The sequence below is a fragment of the Terrapene carolina genome, unplaced genomic scaffold, assembly GCF_002925995.2.
Source record: "Terrapene carolina triunguis isolate 2854851 unplaced genomic scaffold, T_m_triunguis-2.0 Scaffold228, whole genome shotgun sequence".
NCBI classification, from domain to species: Eukaryota; Metazoa; Chordata; order Testudines; family Emydidae; genus Terrapene; species Terrapene triunguis.
Genome location: NW_020664579.1, coordinates 2,028,604 through 2,050,549, shown reverse-complemented (window position 1 = coordinate 2,050,549; position 21,946 = coordinate 2,028,604). Strand labels below are relative to the sequence as shown.

The following is a 21,946-nucleotide window of genomic DNA, read 5'->3' as shown; positions in this document are numbered from 1 at the left end:
CACCTTTACATTGTAAAGGGCAAACTTTCAACCTGTGGGATCTTAAAATTGCTCTGATCAAACTCAATCAATCATAAGGGACCATCGTCACTCTTGGTGAAATGTCACTAACTTCCACCAATTTGAATTTGGCCCAAGATACACAAGTTTAGACACCAGTGAAAACAAATGTTACGTGATTCCCTAAACAAGGGGAAGATTTGAGATGTTTCTCAAGCAATTCCCACAATAAAAAGTAGTAATCCAATTTCATTAGCCAGCCAGCCAGCAACCTGTTTCAGCAAGTCCTAGCTGGCATCCAGTAGACAGAGTTGCTACTAATAAGCAGACACACAAAATATATGCCAGCTTTTTGTTCTGTGTTTGTACAGCGCCTAGAACAATCAGGTTTTGGTCTGTGACAGGGGCTCCTAGGTGACACCACAATGCAAATAAATAAAACATACTATACCACTTTTATGAACTGCTTTATCAATGGCCATTATGAAAATGCAACTGTGCCAAGATTAGGGAGTCACACATCAATCCTCGTAGCGTTAGTTGGAATTTTATTTACTGTCTTTGGTACTAAGTTCATCCACTAGACTAAGCCTGATAAGTTTATGGAGGGGATGGTATGATGGGATAGCCTAATTTTGGCAATTAATTGATCTTTGACTATTAGCGGTAAATATGCCCAATGGCCTGTGATGGGATGTTAGATGGGGTGGGATCTGAGTTACTACAGAGAATTCTTTCCTGGATGCTGGCTGGTGAGTCTTGCCCACATGCTCAGGGTTTAGCTGATCGCCATATTTGGGGTTTGTGAGGAATTTTCCTCCAGGGCAGACTGGCAGAGGCCTTGGGGGTTTTTTTGCCTTCCTCTGCAGCGTGGGGCATGGGTCACTTGCTGAAGGATTCTCTGCACCTTGAAGTCTTTAAACCACAAGTTGAGGACTTCAATAGCTCAGACATGGGTCAGGGGTTTGTTACAGGAGTGGGTGGGTGAGATTCTGTGGCCTGCGTTGTGCAGGAGGTCCGACTAGATGATCATAATGGTCCCTTCTGACCAGAAGTCTATGAGAGGCTGCACTGGCAATAGATAAAACGTTACAAGAGTCTACTCTCCAGTGCTGAAGATGACCAACTAATATCTCACCGAGCCCATTTAAAGCTCCAGTACATTCGTGGGCATTTGACAAAGAAGAAATAAAGGCACAAGGAGAGCTTGTCCCAAACTGATCCAACTGGCAGAAAGGTAGGGGGGGAGGGATAGCTCAGTGGTTTGAGCATTGGCCTGCTAAACCCAGGGTTGTGAGTTCAATCCTTGAGGGGGGCCACTTAGGGATCTGGGGCAAAATCAGTACTTGGTCCTGCTAGTGAAGGCAGGGAGCTGGACTCAATGACCTTTCAAGGTCCCTTCCAGTTCTAGGAGATAAATATAAATTAATGGAGATATCCTATTTATTTATAATTTATTAATTTGTAAAGAGAGACATCACTTTGGTAGGGTGTGTGTAGGAGAGAAATCAGGAGTAATTTTCAGTTTAGAACGTTAGCATACACCAGAAAAATCAATTGAGAATTCAGATCTTAACCAGCCAAACCATCATTAAAAGTGTGTGTGTGGGGGGAATAATCCCTCCTGATAATACAGCCACAATTCCTAAACCTATTTTCATCACGAGGGCACCTGTTGTGCTAATGATTAAATGGGAATCCTCCCCAGCCCCTACCAGCAACACTCAGAAGCTGAACAAGCAGCAAGGACAGTGGAAAATCAAGGGACATCACCAATTCATAATGCTGCCCAGCAAAGGGCATCAGCGGAAATCTCAAAAGGCTGGAAGGATAAAAGGACTAAAAGGTCAGGAAAAGGTTAAATCAGCTTTCTTGCTTCCTGGTAAGTACGATCTGTGTGGGAGGCCTTGGCTCTCCTAGCAGAACATTTTAATAACATTCCCTGCACACCAGCTTCCATTTGTATGTGCTGAGGTGGAGGGCTGGCAGTGAATGCAAATCTCCCATTTTTCTGCATGAGGCTGTCAGTCATGCACAGAGAGCACTGATAACAACAGGATCCTTTCATTGTGCCCCGGGGCCACGTTGCTGTCGCTAGGTATTACCGACCAGAAAGGTTTCATTATGCGCAAATGTACGAAGCAAATGATTAACTAAAGGCAAAAAAAGTTTTAAAAGTTTATTTAAACTCGTTATTTTAAAAACGCTTCCATTTGCCATAGGAAAGAGTGACTCATGGCCATTAGCACCAACTCTCATAAATACAGCACCTCAGCCTCCAAGCTTCAGAAGCACTCTCCAAACTTCCACGTGTTGCTCTTTCCATCACTGACATGCAGCTGTCTCTGGGATGAGCGCTAGCAGCCATTTAAACAGGGGTGACAACATGTTTAGGATGGGAAGTGAAGAACATTGAGGCAGATCCACAGCCTCAATTGAGGTCAGTGGAGCTGTGGCCACGTACACCGCTCGAAACTAGAGGCGGAATTTCAGGTACGCAGACTGTAATAGGTCACCACTCCTAACTCTTGTGACAAGCACTACAGGACCTTGCATCAGAAATCTGGCACCTCCAGCGGCACAGAACCCCCTGGTATTATTCTAGAGCACTGGTTCAGTGCCAGTTCAGAAAGGGGGAGTGCTGTCTGCCATGGTGATGGGCATGACAAAAGAAATACTACAAAGAGAGTTCCTGCCACACTCTGGGTTTCCTTGGAGGTCTCTAACCTTCAGTCCCATTGCTGTCCCTCTCCCCTTTGTCATCAGGTTTTATCTGTGCCACAACTAACTTCAATCAGAGTCCTGTCAACACCTCTTGCCGCTCTTCTGGCCCGCACTCCTGCTGGCCCCAGAGGCCTGGAGTTCAGTTTCCAGAACATCTTACGGTGGTTAACCCAGTAACAGTCTACGAACTAGGATTATCTTATTTTCTCCTCCCCTTTGGGAGACAGCAGAGCCACAGGAGCACGTAAGGCACCGTCTCCCAAACTCAACAGCAGCTGCTACAGGAGCACATTCAAGCAGCTCTATTTAAGGGCTTTGTGAATGTCAGGGTCCGTGCTACAACGCAGATCTCCTGCGTGACCTTGGGAGAGTCACCGAGTCTCTCCTGTGCCTCAGTTTCCCATCTGTACAATGGGGATAATAGCACAGTGCTGCATCATGAGAGGGTTGGAAGGATAAATACATTAAAGACCACGAGGCGCTCAAATACCATGGTGATGGGAGCCACTGAAGTACCAAAACAAAAAAGGGGGCCCTGTGCGGGGAGTCAGTGCCAGGTGCTCCTGGAATGGCCAGAGGAAAGCTTGACATCTCAGGGGCTGGAGTCATCCCCACAGTTTGCGAAAAGCAATCTTCATTAAATTGCCCTGGATCTAAACATAATTAGTGAGGTTCCATCATAAACAGACAGAGCACTTAAGGGCCGAATCCTGTGGCAAAGAGGCAGGACTAGGACTCTCAAACAGCACTAGTATCAAGGAAATGCTACACTCTGGCCCACTACCCTTGACGATGATTGCTTACAACTATTCTGCCTCCTGCTCCTTCCAGCGGCTCCCCATTCCATAAATTCTGTTTACACAGAACAAATCAACCAAGCCCACCCTCCCCTGTCCTAAAACATGAAGCATGAGAGTAAAAGAACTCTGTGCATTTAGAAACCTGAAACTTCAGCTGTTTCTGTTGATGCTAACTCCAAGGCCACATGACAGAAACTAAAAAAGTTCGGGGAGGTATTTTAAATGCAACACGTGTGGTTTGGGATCAGTTAAAACTACTATCGACTGTCAGTCTGAAATATGTGCTAGTGATAATGAAAGCATGTTAGACACACTTTCAGGCTGCTCTTCCTTACCAAAGGTTTTATCCCCCACCGGATAGACGCAGCTGGACATTCCTTTTGGTTTTATTAAGACACACATTTGTTGTTAGGATTTAAAAAAGAAAAGAAAAAGCCTAATCTGGTGGTTTTAGGATGAGAGCTTCCAGGTTTTTTTTTTTTCTAGGTAAGAGATTGTTGCTTCCCCTTCAGAAAGGGGATCCTCGAACAGGAAGAACGTATTAATTCATTTAACTCCACAGACAACACAATCTGACTCCAAAGAACTGCTCAGTTCTGTTAAAAACAGAATCCTGTCTAGAGAAAAGGCATGTTCCCATTTTAAGGTAACAACTGGTACTTGACACACCTAATTACACAAAAGGGCAGGTAAATTTCTCAAGGGATCAGAAGCTGTAATGGTGATAACCCTCCCTAATGGTTGATCTCCTCAAATGATTATTCCTGCAAACATTCCCCACCACCTCTCACCAGTCAACCTACTTTGCCATTTCGATTATATTGGGGATAGCTTTGCTTTAAAAAGGCTTCTCTCAGTTACAAAGATCTCTTTCCTGGGAAGTTCTTTGGCCTGCAGTACTAGGCTATAAAACTAAATTGTTGGCCTATTTCACTGCCGCACCTTTCTTGGACCTGATCCACAGATATTTTCCCAATTTGCTTATTTTTAAAGCACAAGGAACACATAGTCAAATGCAGTTCCCTCTGCTTCTGAATTCTAGTTCAATGTACTAGGACAGTTTTATGCTCAGGTACTGGTGGAAAGCCATCATCATTGCTCATGGCTATTCAAAGTCGCCAAGTTCCACCTGCACATAGTTGACCCTTGCACACACCTGGTCTTTGACACATCTCCCTTCCCCCCTTTACCCTCACACATTGTTAATGAGACGACATTCTTCTCCGAACACATTTCTGAAATGAACTCTGGAAACTTCAAGCTCTTCAGGGAAAGCAGATCTTGAATTGCCATTAGACATAACTCTCTATTGAATAGATCAATGGAACACAGGGAGATCAACTGACCTAATCCCAAGGGAATGTACCAAACCTTCCAGAAGGAACAATCTACATGGCTCCTTCCTCTACTAGATCTGAGCTACTGTTACATACCCAAACAGTCTTCTGCTGCACACCCATCCCCGTCTTCTCCACCTCTCGCCTATTTCCGTTTATCTACTCTCAACTAACCAATCCACCATGGAATTTAATTGCTGCTCTGCAAAAAATGCTGAGTTATACAATTTATTCTACTCCAGGTATAAAGCAAATTGCAACCTCCATCACCACAACTGCTACTATCAGCCACATACTTAATGACCCATGGCGCATGAACAAACTTCCTTCCTGTTCAGACAAGGCTGATGTGAACCACTTGTGGTTGGTACTGAAGTACCTCGTGCAGGCAGCATTCATTGGCACCGCCTCTGCTCTACTTGTTCTAACCTGAATATATGGCTTCCATCTCCAAGGCTGTCAATATGGCATCATTCACCAGCACTAACATTACTTTTTTTTTTTTTTAAAGAGAAGACAGAAAAATCAAAAACTTCTATATTGCTCCTAAATTAAGAAATACACCTTCTTCCTCTACCTCTTGGGGAAGAAGACGACTGGCTGGAGTGTAACCACAGGAAGGAAATATGCTCACCCACCTCTGTATCTAGGTTTAGGAGCTTGTGTGACAAATACATTCACAGGGCTCTCAAAGAAAAGATTACATCCCAAAGCTGCGATCTGTTGGCAAACATGGGCATTCGAGGATTTTCCTTTGCAGCTGAACAAGGAGAGTAAACCTATTTGGTGTGTGCTTTGAGGTACATTTGGAAAGTCGCCCAGCGTGCAAGTTCTGCTTAAAGAAGAGCAGATGGAAAATTCATTCTGAAGTGACTTACATGCTATGGCCTCAGGGATCATCACCATGGATTTGAGCCATCTCAGGAGCTAGTAAGTACAGAGTAAATTCTCCCAGGCTAAGATCAACACTGCTACCTGTGCAACAGACAAAAGCCTAGTAATCTGTAACTTCAGGGGACGAGGTGCAGCCATATTTTTTCCCCCTCTATCATGACCCAGTTTTCAATCAAAGCAGGAGGCATTTAATAAATTCAAATCTCACAGCTAAGTCATACCTGCGCTGCCCACCCTTTCCCAATATATACATTCAGAAGGGTCCCTCCACGCAGAGATCTCATCCTTCCCACACTGAATAGTGAGCAGCTGGTACCAAGGCACCGCTTCTCCCTTATGATGCTACAAAAGGTTTTCCTGTAAATTTGGGATCCACGCAGGAGGAAGGGACAGGGACTGCATGTGTGGGTAGCTCCAACACTGGGCGGAGCTGGAGAGACAATATCATTCCTTCTACTGCATGGGCGTCTTCACTAAAGGTACCACAGCCTGCAGTTCCCTGGGGGCACTGTGGCCAGGGGATGTCCCAGGTACCATGCATTGCTAGGAAGTCACTGGTGGGAGTGATGAAAGAGGGGCAGGGTGCAACATGGTCTCTCTGTGCAGATTACATGGGTTTTACTATGGAAGGGGGGAAATCTGACCCTGGACAGAGAAGTACTTGGTGTCTGCAAAAGTGGGAATCAAGAGTCTCTAGGAGAAGTCATTTCAGAGACCCTCTCTTCCCCCAGTTTTCAGTGGTGAAGCGCAACCCCATAAGTTCTCCCAGGCCCTTTCCCCTCATCAAGGTAATATCTAATCATCTTACAAACATTAATTAAATTTATCCTTATGACCACCTTTGAGCTGCAAGTGTCATTAGCACCATTTTACAGATAGGGAACCAAGGTACAGCAAAGCTAAGTAACTTGCTCAAGGCCCCACAGAAAGTCTGACAAAGTTGGGAATTCAACCCATATCTAAGTGCCCTAACCACAAGACCATCCTTCCTTCAATGTGCATTTTCCAGTAGCTTGATTCCTGTGTTTCAGTTACTTTCCTATAGGGTTGGGCATTTGACTTGTCAAATAACGTCAAATATTTTAAAGCATTAATAAATTAGAACAGTAACAACAGTAACAAAGGAGAGAGTGTCTTTATGGTCTCCAAAAGACCTGGCCTTAGCTAGAGACTTATGTGTAATTACAAATAATGTGTAATAAAAAATAATGACTTAGCGTTATTTTAACTCAGAAAAATGTGAAACAATGAAATGAAGTGCTAAAAAAAAAAAATGAAAGAATGGCACCATGATGCAATCAAAAAGTAGGTCGCTGCCTACCTCAGGGCATTGTTGCTGGAGTATTTGACAATATTTGACCGTGGTTAAATAACAGGCGGTCAACTGACATTATTTGACCAGCGAGACAAGGTGGGTGCAGTAACATCTTTTATTGGCTCGATTTCTGTTGGTGAGAGAGACAAGCTTTCGGGCTACACAGAGCTCTTCCTCAGGTCAGGGAAAGGTACTCAGAGTGTCATAGCTAAATACAAAGTGGAATGGATTATTTACCATAAGAAGTTAACACATATTTCAAGGGACCACTCAAGGTGAAGTGGCCCATTTGACCAGTTTGACAAAGCTACTTTCCCACTCAGGTCTTTTCCATAGATTTCCCAATACACTGCTTCACATATACAGATCTTTAGGATTTACAAGAATGCACTAAAACAATTGTGTTAATAAACCATTTTTTTTTTACATTTATTTTTTCTTACAGCTGCAAGCCCAGAAACATTTTTGTGCACAAAGAAATAACAGCATAAAAGCTGTTTTATGCTCTGCAGAACTGAGGGTGGAAACAGCTTCTGGACACAAAATTACACTACATTGCTAATCCCAGAACAGAAAATCAAATGACAGAGCTTTAGAAGCAACCCCGGGCGAATTTGACAGTTGTACGATAGCCGACTTCATAATGACACTAAGTTTCACTTTCAAAACATGCTAGACAATTTCTAGTGCCTGGAAACTGACAGTGCTAAAGAGGGAAGTTCTCTACTTCGCCATACAGCTGGTACAGCCCAGGCAGGAGTAGCACAGGAGATATTAATCTCTGGCCCAGATCCAGAACAACAGAAAACAAAGGGCAACGTCCAGTAGTGAAAATGAGAGCGAGAGAAAGAGAGAGAGATTTTTCACTAAATTCTTCATTTCTTGTTCTGATCTGGGCCAGTTGTGTGTTTCACTATAGCCCACCCCCATCACATGGATAGTATGGCCTATGCATTCTTGCATTCAGAGCAAATTCTGCCCCTTTGCTGAATTTGGTGCCAGTATCTTTGGCAGTGCACAAAAATTTGTTCTTCCTGCCCTTAGGTGGAATGGGTGGGAGGAGGAGATTTTAGCCTCAGACCAGGTTAACAACAATTGGTTAAACCATCACCACCAACAGACCTCAATGCCCAGTTTGGAGGAACCAACTTTAGGGCAGGAGGTTAGTTCAGCCCTTAGCCACCTTTACCATTCAGTCCATCGTCTCTCTGCTGAGACTGCTAACAAGGGTGTAGTTAGGCCAGGTGCTTTCTGTGAGATGAACCCTGCCCACGGGCAATGGGAGTGTGTCCAAACTCACTTCCCACAGGCCCTTTGTAACATGGTCTAGATCAGTCTGCTCATTCAGCTCTCCCTCATGCTCGCACTGCCTCAGGGTATGTCTTCACTACCCGCCGATCCGGCGGGTAGCAATCGGTCTATCGGGGATCGACTTACCGCGTCTCGTGAGGACGCGGTAAAATCGATCCCTGATCGCTCTGCCGTCGACTCCGGAAATCCACCTCGGCAAGAGGCGGAAGCGGAGTCAACGGGGGAGCGGCAGCGGTCGACTTTCCCCCGTCCTCACCGCGAGGTAAGCCGACCTAAAATACGCAACTTCAGCTACGGTATTCACGTAGCTGAAGTTGCGTATCTTAGGTCGGAACCCCGCTGTAGTGTAGACCCAGCCTCAGGCACCATTTGAGGAGGAGAATCCAACCGTTCCGATCAGATACTCCTGATTCAACCTCCTATGAGCTCTGAGTTCAGTTGCCCGCTGAGAGACCCACCAGAGGTGACCCTCAATTTAACTGCTCCCTTGTCCAATCCCACTTATACTAAATAAAAGCAAATATTCTTGGCATAGCACAGACATGCCCACAAGCCTGAAGTGAAAGTTGTTTAAAGAAATCTATTCTAACCTAGTGGGTCGCTATGAGAAGTATCCTTTCCTTCCCGAAGCACATTGCACATTTTAGTTATAGGGTGCTCCTGGAGAAGATCAAACATCTTACACAGGAAATAAACCAGTGCCTCCCAGCTTTCTCGGAGCATCACTCCCCTTCTGCTCCAGAAGCCTGAGCCGATAACAACTGAAATAAATGGAAAGCCTCCCGCTGACGTTACTGGGCTTTGGACCCTAAGTCACAGTCTGTATATGCCTCCAGACATCTTAGCAGCTGCATTTCATATGGATGCTCCTGTAGCTTGCAGAAGATACAAAACTACTCAAGATGGTTAAGTCCAGAACAGACCGGGAAGCGTTACAAAAGGATCTCACAAAACTGGGTGACTGTGCAACAAAATGGCAGATGAAATTCAGTGTGGATAAATGCAAAGTAAAGCACACTGGAAAACATAATCCCAACTACACATATAAAATGATGGGGTCTAAATTAGCTGTTACCACTCAAGAAAGAGAAAAAGTTCCTAACTATCAGGGTGGTTAAACACTGGAATAAACTGCCTAGGGAGGTTGTGGAATCTCCATCTCTGGAGATATTTAAGAGTAGGTTAGATAAATGTCTATCAGGGATGGTCTAGACAGTATTTGGTCCTGCCATGCGGGCAGGGGACTGGACTCGATGACCTCTCGAGGTCCCTTCCAGTCCTAGAATCTATGAACCTTGGAGACATTGTGGATAGTTCTCTGAAAATATCCACTCAATGTGCAGCAGCAGTCAAAAAAGTGAACAGAATGTTGGGCATCATTAAGAAAGGGACAGATTGAACAGAAAATATCATATTGCATCTATATAAACTACGGTTGCCAATCCTCCAGGATCATCCTGGAGTCTCCAGGAATTAAAGATTAATCTTCAATTAAAGATTATGTCATGTGATGAAACCTCCAGGAATACATCCAACCAAAATTGGCTACCCTACTATAAATCAATGGTACGCCCACATCTGGAATACTGCATACAGATCTGCTCACCTCATCTCAAAAAAGATATATTGGAATTGGAAAAGTACCAGAAAGGGCGACAAAAATGATTAGGGGTATGGAACAGCTTCCGTCTGAGGAGAGATTAATAAGACTGGAACTTTTCAGCTTGGAAAAGAGACGACTAAGGAAGGATATGACAGAGGTCTATAAAATCATGACTGGTGTGGAGAAAGTAAACAAGGAAGTGTTATTTGCTCCTTCTCATAACACAAGAACTAGGGGTCACCAAATGAAATTAATAGGCAGCAGGTTTAAAATGAACAAAAGGAAGTATTTCTCCACATAACGCACAGTGAACCTTTAGAACCCTTTGCCAGACGATGTTGTGAAGGCCAAGACTATAACAGGGTTCAAAAAACAACTAGATAAGTTAATGGAGGGTAGGTCCATCAATGGCTATTAGCCAGGATGGGCAGGGATCCAAAACTGTGTGCTGAAGTGTCCCTAGCCTCTGTTTGCCAGAAGCTGGGAATGGGTGACAGGGGATGGATCACTCGATAACTGCCCTGTTCTGTTCATTCTCTCTGAAGCATCTGGCTCCGACCACTCTCTGAAGACAGGATACTGGGCTAGATGGACCTTTGATCTGACCCACTATGGCCATTCTTATGTTCTGACAGTAAGACGGGATTACTTAGCCATTGCAAACCATGGGCAATTTTGGCTGTCAAGTACTTTTTAGGATTAAAATATGTGGTCTAAAAAAAGGGGGGCATTAAGAAACAATTCAACCAGTGGCACTGCAGCATGGAGACTGCTTCATGGCATCACAAAGCAGATGTGCTGTACTCAAAATGTCTTTGTCTATTAAAACTGTATCAGTTTCACAGATTAGTAAACTCCCCGTGGCATAAACAGAATTTATAATGAGCATCTGCAAGATACAAGAGCATCCATATGAAATGCAGCTGCTAAGATGATTTTCCTTGTCCATCCCTTGGCCACATCAACACACCTCCACTCCTCAGACCCTGCTATCTGAATCCCACCACCGATTCCTCCCATTTCAGTACATCAATGTGAAGCTTTTGTCCTTCCCGTCACAAATCTGCCCCCTCCTCACCTGTCTGCTCTTGATTTTTACTGCATCACTCCTGCCTCCTCTGCTCTGTCAATGACGCCAGCTTCTCTAGTGCTGCCCCATTTAGGCACAGGATGTCCTCCAAGGACTGATCCATACGGCTATCACGCTCACCTCAAGACCCATCTCTGCTTAGAATAGTTCAGCCAGGTGCTGATGGCTTGAGGAGTACATGGGGTGGCTGGTAGTTGCTTTATCTACTTATAATTATTTTACAACTTTGTAAATGTCACTTGTCTTCTCAGACGGTAAGTATCTCATGTCAGGAACCATGTCTTTGGATGTACACATGCAGCACCTAACACAATGTGGCCACAATCCCAGCTGGTGCCTCTGAGCCCTACCACAACACAAATACACAGCAGTCTCACTCAAGCCCTGAACCAGCTCACCTCTGCTTCTAAATAACTGCTGCTTTACCTGCTCACACTGCAAAGTGCTCCAGGTAAACAGAAAAAAAAAGAAGTGGAAAATTTCTCTTGCCAAATCCTTTAATATCTCAGAGCATCGGAAATTCCTGGGGAAAGAATGCAGGGTGATTGGGTGGCTGATTGCCTCATGATGCCATCTAACCGAGCTTTTAGCCTCAATATTGCCGTGCAGGCCGTTCTATAAATGTTTTGATTGACACTATTTCTTGAGTAAATAAAAAACCCTCACAAGAAACGTGCAAACCTTGTGGTCTGTTCCGAAAGAATTTCTCTTTGATTATCCCATTTCTAATGTTTGTCCTGTCACCTGGCTGGGGTGTAACTTTCACCGAGATTGAGAGACCCTGAATCAGGAAGCCTTGCAACCCTCCTTCCACTCGCCATGGAGTGGAGAATTTTGGAGGGTAGGTCCATGAACGTCTAATTAAGCCAAGATGATCAGAGATGCAAACCCATGCTCTGGATGTCCCTAAACCTCTGACTGCCAGAAGCTGGGACTGGACACAGGGGATGGATTACCTGATAATTGTCCTGTTCTGTTCACTGCCTCTGAAGCATCTGGCTCCAGTCATTGTCAGAAGACAGGATACTGGGCTAAACTGACCATTGGTCTGACTCAGTATGGCAGTTCTTATGAGAATTAAGCTCTGTATCTCTTAGATTATGCAGTCTTTACTCATTACAAGTGAATCATTTAGACTGTTTTTAATTTAGAATAATTTATTTATAATACTGGTAGATCTGTAGATCTCCAAGTGATTTACAAAGGACGTCAGTATCATTTCCCCCATTTTACAGATGGGGAGATGAGGCACAGGATGAAATGACTTCTTACGGTCACCCAGCAGGCCACTGGCAGAACCAGAAATAGACCCCATGCCCCCCAAGCCCCAGTCCAGTGCTCGATCCACTAGGCCATCCTGCCTGCCTACACCTTTTAGAGCAGGGATTGTCTTCCACTGGTGTTTGTACAATTACCAGCACAATAGGGCCTCAGTTCTGACTGGGGCCTTTCAGTGTTGCCTTAGAGAAAACAATGAATAATCCTCCTTCCTCAATAGACAGACCCTCCAGTGGCATAATCCACCGCACAGCACTTAGTGACTCACCATTGCCACTTCCTGCAGCACCCAGGTGTTCCTTTGAAGTCTCCCACTCAAGTGCTGAGTCATCCTGACCCTGTTTACTTTGTACTTCCCAAGAAGATAAAAGCACAAGGTGATTAGGGCTATCGACAGACAGTCGGTGCATTTCAGTTACTATGCGTCACTCATGCTTCAAATCCTACAGATCAGTCTCAGCACAATTATCCCCGGCATGTTTTTATTTCTGGTAGTCGTGAACACGTAACAATCAGCGTGCAAGTGTCAAGTAATGGAACCTGCACAATCCCAGTGTCACAGCTATTTATTAACATTGTAACGAACCAGCCAGAATGTAGGTGAACTGCTGCTCTCAAATGCATAGACGCCAAATTGCTTGAGTGCATGTCTGAAGCCCTGTACTGCTGACAACAAAATGAGCCTTTTCCATAACTCAGGTGGTAAATGCCTGTGATCATGGACTAGAAGGATACAAGTTATATGCCCAGTGGCACTATGAAGTTCCAAGTGGCCATACCATACACAATGACAGCCATGAAGTCGCTAAGTTGCAACAGATTTGCTATAAAGTCATTAAGATAAACAAAAAATCACAGTCCTGTTTGACATTTGTATTGAGAATCTAACAAGAGAATACAGGAACTACCAGACTGGATCAAACTAACACTCCATCTATTATTATTATACATTATTTGTATTATCATAGTATCCAGGGACCCTAGTCCTGGACCAGGACCCCACTGTGCCAGGTACTGTACAAACAGAACAAAAAGACAGGCCCTGGCCCAAAGAGCCAAGTATCCTGTGTCACAGATCGTGATCAGTACCAGCTACTTTTGCTGCAAAAAACCTTTCAGAGGACAATTATGGAGTAACTTGCTGAGAAAAAGTTTCTTTCTGACCCCAAGCACTTAGTAGTTGGCTTATAACTTGAAGCATGAGGGTTTCTTTCTTTTACATTTTTTAATGTATCTGATGCAACTGTGGACATTGTTATCCATAAAAATGTCTAAACTTTTTTCAGTTCTGATAAGCTCCTGTCCGCAGTAACTTCTTGTGGCAGTGAGTTCCACAGTTAATCTTTTGTAGTAAGCACAAGTCATTTCCTTATGTCAGTTTCAAATCTGTTGCCTCTGTGACCCAAAGACCGCTTGATGCCAATTGGCAGAGGGCACAGAGATACAGAGCTCCCCTGGGTTTAACCAACAGAATGTCATGTAAGGTCTCTTATGAACATCTGTCCCCCATTGGTGGTCACAATCATTGTGAGATATATATAGGGAAAATATGTGAGGAACTATGTATATATGCTGAAAATTATATTATCCAGGCCTTGCAGTTAAAGGTAGGTCACTTAAAGGTATTATGCATCTTACAAAATAAGACAATTAGCATACGGCTAATAATGAAGAGCTGATGGAGACGTCAGAAGCAAATTAACAGGAAGAGGTAAACAGCAGGAGGAGGTGGGAATCCTGTTTAGAGGTGAAGATCAAAGGTCTAGTCTGGCATATCTGGGAGTGTAGAGGGATGCTCTGGCCTGCTTCAATCTGTGAAGACAAGCTTCCAGCAGGTTTGATCTTACAAAAAGGGGCTCTTAGCCCTCTTGGTTGAAAATGCTGGGGAAAGGACTTCGGGAATATCTTGTGAGTTAAGTTTAGGCTCTAGAAAGTATGTTACGATTTTGTTTTCTATGTAACTATTTGTTTCCAATATTCTTACTATCAGCTGAATCTCTGTTCTTCGATAATAAACGTATTCTTGTTGTCACTATAATGTATCTAAGAGCTGCATATTATGAGGCATGGTGATCACGAGTTACAATAATAAACTGGCGGTTACTATTCCTTGGGGAGTAGTGATTCTGTGACTTTTCTGCGGAACAGGGGCTGGGTGCCCCAGAGGGATGGCTCAGGACTTGTGCCGGACACTGGCCTGTATAGAGACAGCGAGGCCTGCACAGGCCTGGAGGGCAATTCTTGTGCTGCCAGATCACAGAATCATAGAATATTAGGGTTGGAAGAGACCTCAGGAGGTCATCTTGTCCAGATGCTGGTGGAGTCAGGGAGCTGATCCTCAGCAGGCACAGAGAAGACTTTCTCACTCTAAAAGCAGGCGGTAGTGAGGTGCCTCACAATCCCGTGTACCCCTGAGAAGCATCAGTCTCCTAATTTCATTGCAGGCCCCCTTATTCTAAATACTGTTGTGTTTATACCGCAACTAGCACAGTACGGCTGGGTCTAGTCAAGGCACTACAAATACAAATGAACAATAACAATGAGGATGCTCCCAATTTACCTTCGCTAAACTGTTTTCTATCTTAAATACATTTGTCATCCCACCTCTCGTTCATCTCCTCTCCGAATGACACAGCATTCATCTTTTCAATCTCTCCTAATACAGACATCCACAAAGGGTCCAAACGTGAAGACGCTAATGCCATGAGACAACCCCAGCATCCGCCTGCCCTGCTGTCCCCCCAGCTCTTGTTCTATATCCTGGTTCTCCTATACACTTTTTCAGTGTTTTTTTCTGCGGAGAGGCGCCTCCTTGTCTTTCTTCCAAGGTCCTTTGCAACATTTATGTTCTATTTCCATTCCAGTCATTGTCTGAGTTGTGCTGGGTTTGGTTTTTTTTTTGCTCCCAATGTGTCACTCTACATTACTCAATATCAGATTTATTTAAACTTGTCAATGCTGTTGCTTAGCAGATCTGAATATGCTTTAGAATTGAAGCTCACTGTCAGAACCACACATCCCTCTTCCCATCCCTCCCCAGCAAGTTTGTATCATCAGCAAGTTTACTGAAGAAAAAACAACCACCCCTCCCTTTCTGCCAGTGGGTCTGCCTGGAAAATGCTCACTCGAGGTTTCAAAGAATCACCTAGGTGCAAGGCGAGCAGGAAAGCTGCCAAAAGCCCACCCAATTTTGCTATTCGGTGTGGAAGTAATCTCAGAGATGATTAGTCTTCCATTTTCTACCCTGTACCTCAGAGCTTAAATAAGAGTCCATCAAGTAAAATCACCATCAAGGGCTTTGTAAGAGCCCTAGTACAGAGCGAATATCAGCCGGCTCGGAGCAGCAAGCTAATTTTATATAATGGCCTTCAAACTAGACACAAAAGACGCTACCATTCTGAAACAAACACCCAGGTGACAGGATGTTCTAGCCTTTGAAATCAGACTTGTGCTGGGGGAGGAGTGAAGGGATGGGAGAGAGACAAGGTGCTAACTAAATCACATGTGCAATGCTTGCTGGTTGGGCTTTTAAAATCGGAGCCAGCTGTAGAGTATCCTGCGTGGCAAGTCTCCTGCTGCTCCCCTTGACATTCAGCTAGAAATGATTAGTATTACGGTACTGCCTAGTGGCTCCAGCTGAGATCAGTGAGACACCGTACACAAGAATCCTTCTCCCAGAGATCTTACCATCTAAATAGATAAAACAGGAAGTGAGAGAGTTTGCTGAGCCATGGAATCCAAGGTCACACAAGGAGTCTGGGGCAGAACCAGGAGCAGAATCAAGATCTCCTGAGTTTCAGTCCAGTGCCTGAACCACAAGGCCAGCCTTCATCTCGATGGGCTTGTCTTCCAGCAGTCAGCTCAAGGTACAATGCACTTATTGCCCCTAACCCAGCGCTCATCCACACACAATCTCTAGCTCGTTTTAAGAGGTGCTTCAAAACTGACCCGTCAGGGGGTATGGGTTGAAGTTGCAGTGTTGCTGACGCTCAAGGTAGTGATGCATGCGGACACAGCGACAGGCTACGGCTCCAGTTAGCACAACTCACCAGCTGCTAACCCAATCACTCTGTATTGCCTGAGGGTTTTTTCACAGGATACGTCTACACTGAAACTGAAGGTGTGACTGCAGCACAGACAGACAATTGCCCTAGCTTTAATCTAGCTAGCACAGCTAAAAATAGCAGTGAAGACAGCATCACAGGCTTCATTGTGGGCTAGCAAAGTGAGTACATACCCAGGCTCCTGCGGGGACTTATGCAGCGTGTGCTGACACCCATAACACAGCATCTTTACTGCTGTTGTTAGCCATACTAGCTAGATTAAAGCTACAGCAGGTATGCTAGTCCGGGCAGCAATCATACCTTCGAGTGCAATGTAGACATACCCTCTTTGTGGCCACTGTCACTTGAGCTAGGCTCACTCAAGAGGAGCAACTCAAAAGGAGTAACTCAAGTTACCTGTGGCAGTGAAAACAAACTCTACGATCTGCACATCAAAACGTGTACGTGTACATGTACGTGTGTGTGAGAGAGAGAGAAACTATCCAAGCGCTGATAAAAATCAATACATCCTGTCATAGCATTGCGGGCCAGTAACATGGCACAAGCTTTTTTGGCTTTCCAAAAATAATGAGAACTCTATATCAGTGGCTCTCAACCTTTCCAGACCACTGTACCCCTTTCAGGAGCCTGATTTGTCTTGTATACCCCAAGTTTCACCTCACTTAAAAACTACTTGCTTACAAAATCAGATATAAAAATACAAAAAAAAGTGTCACAGCATGCTATTAGTGAAAAATTGCTAACGTTCTCATTTTTACCATATAATTATAAAATAAATTGACTGGAATATAAATATTGTACTTACATTTCAGTGTATAGTATATAGAGCAGTATAAATAAGTCATTGTCTGTATGCAATTTTAGTTTTACTCCTGGTGGAATTCTGAGCTACTGCGCACACGCAGAATTACTGAGCCCTGCATATTTTAATTTTTTTGTGCAGAAAAAAGCTTCTGCCGAAATGTTGCTGCAGTTCCACCTTTTGCCCACCAGAGGGTAGTATGATGCAAGAACAGCAGCAGCTCCCAGCAGAAAATAACTTCTGTAGTTCTGACTTTGCCCACCAGAGAGTGTTGTGGTGCTAGAACAAAGCAGCAGCTCCCTGCCAGCGGGGGAAGAGAGAGAGAGTCTGCAGTGCCTTCTTCACTGCAGGCCAGGGCAGGAGACAGAGGCTATGGAGAGACAGACAGTGTGGGGTGCTGGGGGGATCAGACAGGGTCTCATAAGGGCTAGTGAGGGAGGACAGACTGGGGCAGGGGCTGAATGGGAGTGGAGGCACAGCGTCACATGGGGGAGGGAGGTGCAGAGACACATGGGGACAGGGGGAGAGGATCCAGGGGGAGGGGGACAGGGAGAGGTGGTACAGGGACACGGACAGGGGGTGGCAGCACAGAGACACATGGGGACGGGGTACAGGGACACATAGGGACAAGGAAGTGGCTGGGTGGGGGCACAGAGACACATGGGGATGGAGGAGGAGGTGCAAGGACACAAGGATGTGGGGAGTGGGTGCCTGAGTGGGGGGGAAGGGACACATGGACAGGGGGTGCAAGGACACATAGGGGTGCAGGAACACATGGGGACAGGGGCAGATGTGCCTGACTGAATGGGAGAGGTTAGGGGTCAGCCAGAGTCTGCATGGGGGAAGCTCATTAACAATCCCTCCCCGCTTCCCCCCCCAAAAAAAAACCCACACCTGTTCCATACTTTTCCCACCCATACCCAACAACCCTCCAAGTTCACATCCAGGCTCCTTCCCAGCAATTTACTTCTCTCTACCCCGGACTCCCCCAAGCCTTTGCACTGCTTCTGAGGGGTGCGGGAAATGCAGTTCTGTACTTTAGTTTAAATGAATTATTACTCAGAATTCTGCATTAATATGCCAAGTAAGGAATCTATTTGTCAAAAAACATTTCCTCAATCTTTTTTGTCATCTGTATTGTTACAGACATACTTGCTGACAGGTATTTTGATATAAATGATCAAAAATAATTGAAACTGGTGTGATTATATTGTGTTATTTTGACAAATAAAATATGCAGAATTTTAAAATATTGTGTGCAGGATTTTTATTTTTTTATTGCAGAATTCCCCCAGGAGTATAGTTTGTACTGACTTCGCTAGTGCTTTTTATGTAGTCTGTTGTAAAATTAGGCAAATATTTAGATGAGTTGATGTACCCACTGGAAGACCTCTGCATACCCCCAAGGGCTGAGAACCACTGCTCTATATGGTGCTCAATGTCCAATTACTTCTGAAGGCCTAAAAATAACCCTTCCCGCTTGAAGCAATGAAGAGAGCTGAGAAAAGTGAAAAATAAAACATCACTCGACACTTTGAAGACTAAATTAGATAAAACACTTTAAAAATGTAACATGGGCAACAATCCTGCCTTGGCCCCAGCACAGCAGGGTGGATGGGACCTAACAGATCTGCACCAGTTATGATCAAGTTTATTTCCACTGTGTGTGATTCAAAATATAAAGCAGAAAAGTTTTAACGAACACGAAAAATCAAATAAAACGTAGCATTTACATCGTATCCCACCTTCAAAGTGCTTTATAAGTGTAACTAATCAGTCCTCACTAACCCTGAAAGGAATGGAGATAAGCACTAACTCAATTTTACTGATGGGGAAACTGAGGCACGGGGTAAAGTGACTTACCCAAGGACACTGAAGAAGTCAGTGACAGCTCTTGGATTAGAACCCTGGCATTCTTGGCACGCAGTCCTGTGTTCATTCCACTAGACCTACCTATTTACTATTCATAGAACCAACTATCTTAAACAATTTTTTCACACTTGCAAGGCAATAAGTTTGATATGGAAGAGCGTAATGGCTACTAATAAAGAGCTATGATCCACCCAGTAGATGCAAAATTGGCAAATGTGAGAGACTATTCAGACCTAATAGGAAAATGCAGCTTTTCAAAATTCAAATGTATGTGTTTAGCAATGAGATACCTGGCACTAATATCTTCATTTAAACTTTTAACAGCCGCAGGTGCCTCTGAGTAATTGTACTGGCACTCTTAGCAAAGGCATGAAAGCCAATAGCCTACAGACAGCCAAGAACTCAAGATGAAGACAAGGTTATCAGCAGCACATCTCTGGATTACCAATGACAACCTGTTCACTCTTGAGAATATTTTTACCTCTTAGGTAAAAATAAAGGAAGGAGGCTGCCAAGGCAATTTGAAAGACTGAACATGCCTGACCCAACAACTTGGATATTATTTATGCTGACAGCGAGATCCTTGGACTATAGAATCCCAAAGGAAGAGACGGAAGATCTGCCTCTTAGATTATCGGAAACTAGACTAGGCAAAGCATTAGAGATAATACATTAGTTAACAATGTATTATCCCTGGAGAAGGGATGGACTAGACCAATACTGTCTCTCTTTTCCATCTCTTACTTCAAGGATTCTATAGTAGGATAAAGTAATACTAATAATCTGCATTTACCTATAATTTTTCATGGAGGACTGCAAAGAGATTTACAGGTAGTAAGTTTACCTTATTACACTGCTGAGGTACATACATAAGTGTTATTAAAGAGTTCTATTACCAGGTTACGCCCCAGGTGAAGCAGTGGAGAAACAGGAAAATAAAACATGAGTTCTCATTCCCATTCCCCTGCTCTAACCACTGGACTACAGCCCCTCACATGGTACAGCTGTTTGTGAACCATCTTCCTTTACTATGGTTCAAGAAAGGGTTAGATGCTCTCTTTCAATGGATGAATATATTGTAGAATTTGTACTTCTTTAACTTGCTAACCCTACCCCCCGAACACCTCCCCCACTCAGTTATTAGGTCACAAGACAACCAGGGAATTCAGCTATTATGCTTTCCAGTAACAATGGAAGTATTGAGCGTATACAAATTCAAAAGCTTCTCTCAGCTTCATTTTCTTGTAAATTTACTGTAACTTTTGTCTTCCCAAAATCAATACAAGACAAAAATCTATAGCTCCTAATACACACTCTGGAGAAGAGTTCAAAGCAGAGGGTGAGGTTTTCTTACTTGGTCTAGTCTTGTAATTGGCAAGACAGTCTCTCTCTCTTCCTGTTTTTGCAAGGGGCTCACAATCTAAAAGACATGCACAAATAAGAGTTGAGAGGTCCTTAGACTAAAGTGGGCTAGTATTTGTGGCCCTTGTGGAAGATGAGTCTTTAAATGGGATTTTAACCTGGAAAAGCTGGAGATTGGAGCTCTGAGATGGGGAAGAGATGCATAGGGGCAAGACTTCTGGAGCTGAAAAACGGGACTAATACTTCCCTATCTCATTCAGATGGTCAGCCTTAACCAGCAAGAACTGGATTTATATAGAGCCTCCCATCCAAGGCACTCAAAAGGGCTTTCAAGATCACTCGAGTCTCACCCTGATTTACAGGAGGTTGCAGAAGACAATGCGTTTGGTGGCTTTGCTCCTTTCCCCAGCCATAGAATCATAGAAGATTAGGGTAGGCAGATAGATCCATGACTGGAGCGTCCTCGATACTAAATTTAGCTCCTCATACACAGATACTTGTGTCATTTTATCCATTGCAAGTCTAAGCCACATACTTAGGTGTTTTGGTCCATTTTGCTGGCCTCTCCCAGCTTCTCAGCTAATTGCCTTACTCCTCCACACAAGGGAGCTGAGCATGTTTCTTGTGCCTGTTCCTGCATGGCTGGAAGGGGGACAAGGAGGTGCTTGGCAATTTGGAGCAGTAGGGGTGACAGGAGCCTGCCAAACCAGGCCTTTCTCAGTGAAAAGCAGGGCAGAAGAAGACATAGTTCAGAAGGGAGCAAATGAAAGCTTGTAGGTTGGAACGGGCTGCCACTTGGAGCTCCATTCCTGCATGGCCTTGGAACCGGACAGCCAGGTACAACATGGAGCTCCTAAGCCCACTAGTGCAGCACAACCCCCCCACAATTTGGGAGCCTGCATCTAGCCCCATGCAAGAGCGTCTCAGTCCCTTTTGCATGCTGCTTGCTTCCCCAGCAGGCCCTGCAGAATAAGAGGGCTCCTCCCTCTGTGCATGTCTCCAATAGTCTCGCAGGAGTGATGTCCCGCTGCCGCAATGCAAACACTAATGGCTCTACTGTGTGGTACGTTTTTAGATTATCTCCACAAAACCAAAGCTTATCAAATAGTTTAGTAATTAACACTGCTATATAATTCCCGTTCTAATGCATAATTAGGTACAGTAACTCCTCACTTAACGTCGTCCCGGTTAACGTTGTTACGTTGCTGATTAATTGGAGAACGTGATCATTTAAAATTGTGCAATGCTCCCTTATAACGTTGTTTGGCAACCGCCTGCTTTGTCCACTGCTTGCAGGAAGAGCAGCCCACTGGAGCTAGTGGTGAGGGCTTGGAACCAGGGTGGACCGGCAGCGCCCCTAGCAGCTCCCCTAAGTTCCCTATGCTGCAGCCGCCCAGCAGACTACCAATTGCTGGGCAGTTCAGCTCTCTCTCCACACCACTGCCTTGTAGCTGCTCCCGGGAGCCTCCTGCTTGCTTTGCAGCGGGGTGGAGG

At 44.5% G+C, this 21,946-nt stretch overlaps 1 protein-coding gene across 3 annotated transcripts in view; it reads right to left on the bottom strand.

Annotated features, from left to right (window-relative positions):
- The window catches only part of EXTL3 (exostosin like glycosyltransferase 3), a 191,169-nt gene that overhangs the window by 63,124 nt on the left and 106,099 nt on the right, over positions 1–21,946 (bottom strand). The window lies entirely within an intron of this gene.